An 11,976-nucleotide genomic window follows, 5' to 3' on the forward strand; every position below is an offset into this window, starting at 1 on the left:
TTCAGAGGTGCAGCTGGTGAGAGAAACCCACACTACGCCAACCAAAGAGACCTCGATGACTTGATCAGAGGCCTTGGTCTAACAAAGTCTAATGCCGAGACTATATTTGTGGGTTGATACGTATAAGTGATTTACATTACAGTCGCAAGTCTCGAAAAACTACTCATTTCTATACATTTTTGTGTAACTTTTACAAAAATACATGTAGATTTTGATTCATGTGTTGTTTCATTCAGACCTTTTGTAAATGAAAATGTGCAAATTTTCCTGTTTTAACAAAGAAATTATGTTAATTTTGAAATTTCATTATCCACGTAACAAAAGCAAGGTTTGAAGCAAATAATGGCCATTTTCTGTACTTTTACAACATAAGCAATTAAGAAGTAACACATACTATCCAGGAACAAAATTTGTGTTACATAGTGGTATCATTAAAATTTGTAATGTGCTAGTACGTGAACATATTACCACATGCAACTGGTAAAATTATTGTACCTTTTAAAAGGTAACGGATTATCATGTTTATTGTCTTATATTTTTGTGAGGTGATAAAACTGTATATTTTTCTTGTAAGTTTACTATACAGCAGTTAAAAATTGTGGACAATTACAATTTTTAATAATGCAAATTCTACAATAAAATACTGATAAAAATAAATGGTACATTATATTCACACAAGTAAGACCATTCCTTTAAATTGCATTAATAACCTTTTGGAAGTGTGTTTAGCCGTTACATTCACAATGTCCTTATAAAACGATGCTAGTTTTGAATCATTAATACAACAGTTCCGCCAAGATTATATGCATAAATTAATCCATTTTAGTAAATGTATGCTTTTAAGCCTTACAATATTAATAACACTATGAATTATTTTGATCTATAAACCTTGTAACCATTACTGTGATCACATTTTGAAAGTTCCCTGGAAATAATGTATTTCTGCACTGTCATTTTATTCTTCATAAACTGTCAATTCTCACCTTAAATTAAAATGTACAATTATTTAGTTTCACATTTCTAACTCTTTCTGGTTATGCAACTACTTTTATTGGCACTGAAATAATTATTCTTGAATATAAACTTTTGTTGATGTAACCTCCACCTTTTTCATTCCTTCGTAGGTTAGAAAAGGTCAAGATGTTTCTAGTATTCAACATTTCAATATTTTGTGATTTTAAATAATATTTTCAATACATCAGGGATACCATTTTACAAACTGGTTAATCTGAATATATATTTTTCCTCTGCATCAAATGTTATATGATATTGTTATGGAAGCTATAGTTTTCTGTACTGAAAATGTATTTCCGACAAGTACTTATCTCCTTTCACTCATTCAGTTTTGCCCTCTATATGCAATACTTATTTTCACGCATGTCACAAGCTTTCTGCCTCCCCTCCATTGCAAATTACTCATTAAAATTGTCATGCGACAACCTTCCACCAGTGAAAGTGCTAGGTGTTGTCACAACGTTTATGTCTTTTTCTGTTTAATTCTACCTGATATCACTTTGAGTTCTGCTATAATTTGGAAGCATCAGATTTTACTGAAGAGGAAATGTAGGAAGTGCGTAATGAGATAAGAACCAATCGGAAATACATTTTCATTTTAGGAAAATTACAACTTACATCTGACACAATATATTGCATCCTATCACAAAAATAGCTGAAATCCTTGAAGAATAAGAATTTCTATTTCAGTTTTATCAAGATTTCTTGGCCCTACGTATTTTTAGCACATCATGAATAGCTAGAATCCCACAATGAACAGGTGGAGGAACCAGTGTGAAAGAAGAAAATAAAATTTCGTCAAAATCATCCAAAGATCATATCTGGAGACACGAGCCAAATTCGAAGTACTGATGTGGAAGACAGTACCACGTCTGAATCAGGTATACTCTAAATCCATCCAAGAAAGGTGTGGTAGATACGAGCGGTAGGCAAATCAGAGAATATAATCCAGGTGGGTGTAGAGTGTGACAGACCGCACTAAGCAAAGCGAACAATATCCAAAACCAATGCTTCTGGGAGCCGACATCTATGTTGTGGAAGGATGATGATCATGTTGTCTTCACGTGAAGTTCAAAAGACCGAGAGGATCTCAAACCACCCCCCGACTTCAGAATAGGGCACATTTTAATATGTAAAATGATATATCAATCTCGGAATCCAATATCCAGTCTTCATAAAATGTCTATCACAGATAAATTAACTGTCTCTCCAGAGTGAAACTGACCAAAACCAACCCAGGTGCAGCAACATCCTTGGAATAAGATACATCGATGGAGAGCGGAATATAAGAAACTGTAACATTCCTAAGCACCTCCACTACGACCCACGACACAGAAGGAAAACATAATTGAGGTTGGAAGATCGACATCTGTAATACACGCGTGAGGACTCATGTTGGTTGATTTTACTTTAAATCCAAAACTTAACCACTGGCATTGTGGATAGAATGAGGGATCCCACATTAAGGGGTCAATTGAAATTTGACGTCTTACTTCGTTGGTTTTTGTATGTTTTAATGTAGAGGTTATCATGCCTTCCAGCAGAACACCACCACCCTACTCTGTAGTGAATGATATTTCTATATGGAATTTCTAAATAATTAAATCATGCTTTTCAGGTGTGATTGTTCCATTAGACTCTGTACTGCGATTTATGCGCCTCAGCAGTCCACCTCCCCACCAACTTGGAAATCGAATGTCTTTAAAAAGGACTCTCAATCTCCACTAGAGTGTGTGTGTGTGTGTGTTTTCTTATAGCAAAGCCACATCGGGCTATCTGTTGAGCCCACCGAGGGGAATCGAATCCCTGATCTCTACTAGAAGAAAAGAGAGGCTATAGAACAATGGGACAGCTGTCCATCTCTATTTTTAAAAGCGTACTACAATGATTTACTCAACACAAGGCATGGTAGGGACGGACAGCTGTCCCATTGTTCTATAGCTATGTAGTCCATGAATGATCTGGTCAGAGACGAAAGTATTTATAAAGAAATTCCATCGTGAGGAAAATCTTTAAGTGATTTTTCTAATAGTATGGTGGCCCGGCATAGCCAGGTGGTCGAGACACTCGACTTGTAATCCGAGAGACGCGGGTTCGACTTCCCGTTGCACCAAATATGCTCGCTCTTTCAGTCGTGGGGTCGTTATTATTTGACGGTCAATCCCACTTTTCGTTAGTAAAAGGGTAGCCCAAGAGTTGGCGGTAGGTGCCTTTCCTCTAATCTTACACTGCTAAATTAGGAACGGCTAGAGCAAATAGCCCTCTTGTAGCTTTACGCTAAATTAAAAAAACAAACCAGCTCTGTTTACATATGTTTCAATAAGAACTTTTACTTTAGTTATAATATTAGGTACATAGAATGTCTACGTGATATAATCATTCAAAGTAGAGGGGAAATAATTCGTAAAAGTAAATATATATATATATATGTATATGGAATTGTTAACTATTTTACCTAAACAATACCACTTTGTCATATATATGTTTTTATGTAAATATAAGATTTTGACAAAAAATATTACATACTAAATCGTTACAACAACTGTTGCCACCTGTTTTAACAAAAATAAACATATTTTAACTTTCAAAGAAACAATAAAAGAAAACCATTACTTCTACAAAGATCTTTATTATCAGCTCCTTCTTCATCAGTAATTTCATCACCAGGACAAGGTATACAGGCGTCAGAAGCAAAATGTGCCATATAAGTCCCTTCTGGGCACGGCAGGCAGTAAGTTTGTAATCCATTGTCATAGTGACCAGGAGGACATGGATATAAAGCCGTTAAAAGTACATAGCTACGCATTTATTCACTCAGTGTTAATTTTTATAGTTCTATCAACGAGTTTATTATCAAAAAACAAATTTAGTGTATCAAAACTACATTATATTAAAAGTCTGTAATCTTTTTGTGTTTAATGGAAACTATTAACGTTATTGTGTGTAATATATACTTACAACACCTGTCAGCATCTCTTCGGTATCCTCGAGTGCAAGTGAGGTTTTCTGCTGGAACATACACTGAAGAAAACAACAGAAAGTTAAATCTTCTTTAGCTCATTTACTGTCACCGATAGGAATAGAAAGTTTTACACATTGCGAGATTCGTGAGAAAAATAAACTCGTTCTTCAAAACGGTTTCTTAACAGCAGACTTTTATTTCTTTATATGCTGAGTAACTGAGTCAACTCATTAAACTAATCACAGAAACTTGGAATTTTATGAAAGCACTCACAGTTCTTCTCTTTATCAATTATGTTATACCTTGAGGTACGTTTTATTTCCTTTGGTGTTTCACTTGTAAAATTTTTGTGTGACAAAGTTGTGGATAAATCAAGATTTCTACCTTGAATCGACTTGAATACGTAATATGGGGAACATCTTTTGCCGTAATTTTAAGTTACTGATTATTCAGATTACGCTAATAAAAATCCACTTCGTAAATATGGTTTGTATCTTTCCAGTTCGTAAGATTTCGCTTGAATATACAGAAGCTGAGTGCATAATATCAAAAAAGCTTTGAAGGCTTACCACTCCTCTATAGAGGTTTTTGTTAATCCATCTAGTATACGAAGATGATGGTATATAATCACATATAGTTGCTGCATCAGTAACGTGACCGGTGTGTCTATGAGTAAAATAACACACATATCTGTTTTATTCCCCAGTTGCTTGTGTATAAGATATAAATGAAAGTCTTATATTGTTTCATCCATACCCTTACCATTCGTAAGGCAAGTGTTAAGATAAATACCTCGGTCACACACCCATTCAGTTTAAATGCAGGCGTGCCCCAAGGGACTGTACTCAGCCCAGTACTTTATAATATATATATTAATGACATAACTTTTCAGAAAAAAATCAAAAACATTAAACTTAACCTCAATAAAACTAACATCATCTTCACAAAGTCTATCACTTTTCTAGGCCTTACCATGACTCACAACCTATCTTGGACACCACACTTTCAGAAAATCGCTACCCGAGCAAGTAATAGAATTTTCTTTCTTAAACGTATTAGTGGCCCCAACAAAGGCTGTTCTCCCAAAATTATTCTCGCAATATACAAAGCATTCATTAGACCCCTTTTCGAATATGGTAGTGCAGCCACATGTAACATGACTGAAAGACAATACTCAGTGTTACAAAACCTGCAAAACCGCACCATTAAAACCGATTACCGCCTCCCCAACTATACTCCCGCAACATACCTCAACTTCCTAACTCAACTATTACCAATTAAGGATCGATTCATCAAACTTACCAAACGATACTACACTAAAGCTACTGACAGAAACTCCCAAACTCGCCAATTATTCCGACTGGCAGACACACCTCAAAGTATACTTCACCATTAAACTGGACTACTAACCACAGGGACCAGTACTAACCATTACCGATAAAACAGACAATGCTGTGTTACCTATTTATATGTCATTAATGTTTTTACATTCCAGGTTGGGTACTGGGTTGGTATTGTTTTTCCGCGCCCACCCAGTGAAAGTGGTTTTCTCCGGGTACTCCGGTTTCCCCCACATTTAATTTCTTGCCATTTGATTTATAGATCCACCGCACCCTAGCTCTGAAAGGACCTTCTGTCTCTCTTCCTCTCACTCTCCACACTATCCTCTTTCCTATCGCTCTCTCCATATTTTATTTATTTTGTTTAGTTGTGGTTATATGTTTGTGACTGCTATTGTTGTTGTTGTGGCACTTTTCCAGACGGCCACACCATCAGTGAACTGTGAGGAGAAAATATGATTAGGACCCTTCAATGGCAAATTGTTTACATACATGGTGAAGAGTATAGGCTAATCACCTCTTCCTGAGGGACGCCAGCTTCTGGAGTAAAGTACTCAGAAAAGGTTCCCTCTACATTTATTCTACACTTTCTAGTTTCGAAAACGTTAGATTACAGCGAATAATTCCACGCGGTTCATTCATGTGGAACTGTAGACCATTGTACCATACAGTGTCACATGCTTTCTCAATGCCAAGAAAGCAGTGCACTGGTTTTGTTAAAGATTTATTAGGTTTATTTGCTGGCTGTTATTCCTTATGGAACATTAATATATTAGCATGCTTCCGAGAAACTGGTATGTGTTCTGAGGATAGTGATAAGTTAAAAAGTGCTTTTAGGTGGTCAAACAATTTTGTAGTGCCCTTTTTTAGAAGGATGGCTTGTATCTCATCTTCACACGGAGATTTGCTTTTTATTGCTTCAAGAAGTTCATGTATGGATATTTCTTTCGTTAGGATCGTGTCTTTGTAATTTGTGATGAGTCTTGTATTTGTTTCAGATATACTTGTTGGGACAATTGGTTCTAATTGTTCTTTGTTGTTTAGTGTATAATTTGTTACTTTGTTGTAAAAATAAGCATTTATATCTGGATCTGTATGTTTTGAATGTATTCTGTAGTTGGTTCACTTACATTTGTTTGTTTTGAATTTCGTACAAAGCTACACGTGGCCCATCTGCGCTAGCCGTCCCTAATTTAGCAATGTATGGCTAGAAGGAAGGCAGGTAGTCATCATCACCCACCGCATTTACATTATAACGACCCCGCGACTGAAAGGGCGAGAATGTTTGGTGTGACGAGGAATCGAACCCGTGACCATCAGATTACGAGTCGAGCGCCTTAAACACCTGGCTATCCTGAACTATTTGCAAAAAAAAAAAAAGAATACTGAACAAAATTTGTGTATATATTACAATGTACATCAATTGATAAGGAAGTGACTGAAAACAGAAAGGAAAAGAAAACCTCTAGAAGATTGTTTACCCTTCTCAAGCGTGAAAACATTTAAAATTTTGCTAAACAAGTTTAAACACCTGGCCATGCCGGGACCTGTTTACTCTCTCTTCTGTAAAAGATAATAAACTCAGGAGTTCGTAAATAATTTTAATATTTTGGAATATCGTCTTTCCAAGATTTGCAGTCACGTTATGTTTTTTTCTTATTATGAAAATGTGTGTTTTTCTTATAGGAAAGCAACAACGGGAAATCCTCGTGTCTACCCCGAAAGGAGATCGAACCCTTGATTTTAGCACTGTAAATCCTTACATATCGTTAATAATGAAAATATATTGAGTTGAAACCTATGGTGACTTACAATACCAAAAATATAGTTTAGGGCCATAATAAATTATTAACTACTTTTCTTCAGGAAAGCTCATAAATCGAAAATTCTGTTAGGAATAAACAAAGTTTAACAAATGTAGTTGATAGTTTATCTTGCTCTTTATCTATTTAATAAAACGTAGTTTATCGACTTGTAGAAGTTTGGTATAATAACATTAATGTTATATCAGTTCAAAACATACTCCCGTGGTACAGCGATATGTCGGTAGACTTCCAGGGCTAAAAACCGGGTCTCGATATGTGTGGTGGGCAGAGCACAGATAGCTCATTGTTTAGGTTTATGTTAAATTCCAAACAAACAGTACAAAGTAGTTTTCCTGATGTCAACAATACTTGAACTATGAATTATATTATTCTTTATTTTAGCATTCGAACAACCTGACAAAGACTTCGACGAATGTCCTGATGGATACGCGATGAGATTTAATCTGTGTTGTGACCAGTATTTGTGACTTCTAATTTTAAAATAAATCGTAAAAGGAAACACTGTTTTGAACAAACTAAGCAGTCAATTATTAATTATATATTTCATCCTGCATTTTATTATTAATTGTCAAAGTTAACACTATTTACATATACGGACGTTTTTTAGATCCATGTGAACCAGAAGTGAATGTCTCATCATTCAGTCATTCTCCAAACAAAAGTAAGTTACTATACAAATGATGTTATTCAACGCTTATTTTCAACATGAGACAGTATGTTTAGAAAGGCTAGTGACAAGATGTCGTGACGGAAAAATGTTACTGGTCATTATTTTCTGTTATGAAGAATACATCTCTTACCATTTCACCACCCGTAGCAACTTTAAAAAAAAACGTTTATTCACTTTGAATTGTTTCCGATAGTTTTTCAAGGTGTTTTTTTTTTCGTTTTTAGTTCTTGTAAACACTAATTATAGATTTCTATGAGTAGTCTATCAGATAAACAGTATTCAGTTTACAAATTGTAAGCAAGTCAGTATCGACAATCATGCATCTTTGAAAGTCTGAGAAATCGTTACTCTTGTCTTTTGTCTTGTTATAAATATATCTGAAATAAAGATGTTTAGTCACATGTTACATAAAATTATCATACTATTTTAATGTGAAAACACAGTCAGTATATTTGGTTATTATAAAGTACAAAAACAAGAGATAAAATAAATTTTAAAATGTGATAAATAAATATATTTACTGGTATTATCACTGGAGAAGTAAAGCCATACTGATACTTCACACTTCGTTACCTGTACTGTTTTATCGATGTGTATGTGTATCTCTGTTTGAATACTGAATGGAAATTTGATTCTAGTAACTCAGAACGCTGTCATTATATGGTTCACTTAACCGTAGGTATAAAATATGAAACATAATCTCCTTCAATGTTATCACAGAACAAAAACAAACTGCTCTAAATTCATTTTCTTTTAACTTGTATTTTTCCATTTCAGTAACATCAATATTAGATCATCCCATTCCCCTCATGATTGGTGCAGCAGGAATAATACTTTTGATAACTTGTTTAAGGCAAGAAAAAATATTATTTTCTTATGTTTAGTTGAATAGATCTTAATATAATTTCTAAGATAATAATATTTGATCCATTTGTGTACATTCTTGATGATAAATTTCAAGTGGCTGAGAAATCCAAAATGTTCATTAACTGGAATAATAAATAATGGTTACAAACACTTGCAGTAAAAAGAAATAATAAGGTGAAATTAGCATCATTAGTTTATAATAAACTGTAATTTATGTGTGGATCATCATTTAAAACTTAAATTGTGGAGCAATTTTTTCAATATTACAAGTTCTTGTAAGTATGTTATTGTTTAACCAGTTTTATATGTAAATACAATAAGGTACTGTGTGTTATTACAAATACTTGAAGTTGAAAGGTGTTAAATATTGGCAACCTAAACTTTTACAATTAGAGTACTTGGAAAACACTTGAGATAAATACAAAAGGCATTTTCATTCAAAGAAGTTATTTTTTAATTAATGATTTCCAATTTATTTTAATACGATATTTAATTAAAAGTGGAATTTATTAGCAAGTATAATATTTATTAAATTATCCCTGTTATGTTATAACATTTTATTTCTGTTTAATTACTGTCATTCAACATGTTGAGGAAGCCCCTGTGCCTCTAGTTGCTAAATATTATTATTTCTAGATTATAATTAGATTCCATTTTTAATTGAAATAACACTGATGTATAAATTACAGTTAAATTAAATCACTTATGTTATTTATTGGTGGTTTTCTTCTGTAGTCTTATAAGTTTGAAATGGTGCTGCCAGTCAGAAAGGGGGAAAAAAGATGAGGTGATCGTCGAGAAAAATACATTAAAACCACAAAACTCAATAGTAAAATCAAATAAACATTTAAAATACAATAGAAAACCACACAATATTATGAAAAATAGACCAAGGAAAGTGCGGTATGTTCAACTTCCTCAAGTAAGTAATGTAATGATAGAAAATGTCATCATATTATTCTCTTTCCCAGCAAGAGCCTTGTAGTGGCAAAGCGGTAGGTCTGAGGACTTATAACGCTAGAAACCGGGTGTCGTTAGCCATGGTGGGTAAAGCACAGATAGATCACTATGCTTAATTTCAAATAAACAGACATAAGAATAATGTAATATATCTTCAATCATGTATGTTAACTTACTTTCTATACATTTTATGCTTGTGTTCTTCGTGAAGTTTAGACTCCGATATAAATATAATGTGTTAAGGTTATAAACTTTACTCTCTAATCTTCCACCTTAAAATAAAGTTTCAATTTGATGGCACGGTATCACTTTTTTGGATGGAAATTGTAGACGGTTTGAATGGACACCTAATGATAACTACCTTCTGGAAATGTTGTATATATCTATATAAAATACAGGTTTCTTCTTTATCTCTGCAGCCATTTCCAAACATGCATGAAATTTGTATACTCACTTGACCCTGTTTATGCGTCATGCGTTTCCACAGTATATGCACAAGTTACACAGCTACGGATGAATCTTAACCAAGTTTGGTGTACAGCTTCCCTGTATAACAACGATCACTTTGTGTCATGTCTCTTAACAACAAATGTTATAACCTGATATTGTTGTTTGTCTATAAACTGAAAGTATATAATGAAATGTATAGACAACAAAAGTGGAAAAATTACTCATTTTCTACTGTTTTAACATTTGGAAAGATATATATATGCAAAAAACGGCTCGTTTGGGTTGAGAAAATATTTTACATAGAAGAGCGAACAACGTTTCGACCTTCTTCGGTCATCGTCAGTTTCACAAAGAAAGAGGTAACTGACCGGAAGCTGACCACATGTTTAGAAAGGGTTGTGTAACTGAGTGTCGGAATGTAGAGGACGGTGTTATATGTCTCAATATATAATTTTATTATATTATATTAATATAGGTATAATGGCGTTCCTTTATATTGGTTTATTTTGGGTTAACGAATTTACATTTATGTTAGCTAGAAAGTATTGGATTCTTTTACGGTCCACAGAAAGTTTAAAAATGTTTCATTTCATTTTTTATGAAGCTTCATTATTGTCGTGTTCTTCTTCCTCTTGCGTTTTAATTCAAATCTATATTCTCGATGTTGATAAATGTTGCAGCGCCATCTCGAAGCTAAACGGCTTCCAGACAAACCTTGAATGTTAAAATATTGAAATGAAAAAGCAGTCATAGATTAAGAACCACTATTGGAACTCAGTAGTAAGACCGAGTGCTCATTACTCTAAGACTGCTTTTAATACTTGTGGCGAGTACACACAGATAGCCCATTTTGTAGCTTTCTGATAAAAAACAAACAAATAAATATGGAGGAAACTTATTGCCCCACAATTTTCTCGATATTTACAATAAGCTAACTTAAATATGCATCACGCAATTTAACATCCTCAAACGTAAAGCTGTAAATACCGAAATCCTTTTTCATTTCAATTTCTTCTGTTCTTTATTGCTTTTGACATTCTCATATTTTTAATATCACTTATAAATAATTGTTTACATTTTGTTCTCATTAGTACAAGAGGAATGTGATATTTTCCACATACTATCCCCCAAATCATTAAAGTTGTAAATATTTTGCTATATATAAGATAAACATTCCCCCATTTTACTCATTAAAAATCAATCATGGAGCCAATTAGTTTGTTTAAAATTTGGATATTTAAATAGAAATGTTGATTGAAGACGTATTATTTTAGCTGATATCCATTAAATTGATATAAACCAGTTATAAGTTTTTGCCCTGTATAAATTTTCTATATAATGGTATTTAAAATCAACTTATCATGATTCTTGATGTTTTTAGGAAGAAACAAAAAAAAAGAAAAACCATTTAAGAAATATAGAGCTTACAGACCACCTTATTTTAAAGAATTAAGAGATAAGTTCCGAGAAATCCCCACAACTGATTCTGACAGTCCATAAAACTATCCCGAATGTCTTTTCCATTCTCGACGATTTTCTCCACCAATCAGAGATACTGAAATGAAAAAGCCCGGGGCGAATGGAAAGCCCTGAAAAACCGCGTCCTCGGGTCTTGTGGAGTTTTTGCCTATACAATGCTAGAAGACCAGGCGCTTGTAACTGAAAAGATCACCCTAGTGAATTAGATATTTTAGAAGCTGTTTCAATGATCCATGAATGTGAGAAGGCCCCGACAAATAAGTTTAATAAAAGAGAAAATAATATGATGTTAAAGCAAAAACTGACACAACCAACCATCTTGCAGACAAAAAATGACCCCGCTAGTACAGCGGTAAGTCTACGGATTTACAAAGGTAAAATTAGGGGTTCGATTCTCCTCAGTGGGCT

Source organism: Tachypleus tridentatus, chromosome 9, assembly GCF_004210375.1.
Source record: "Tachypleus tridentatus isolate NWPU-2018 chromosome 9, ASM421037v1, whole genome shotgun sequence".
Classification (NCBI taxonomy): Eukaryota; Metazoa; Arthropoda; class Merostomata; order Xiphosura; family Limulidae; genus Tachypleus; species Tachypleus tridentatus.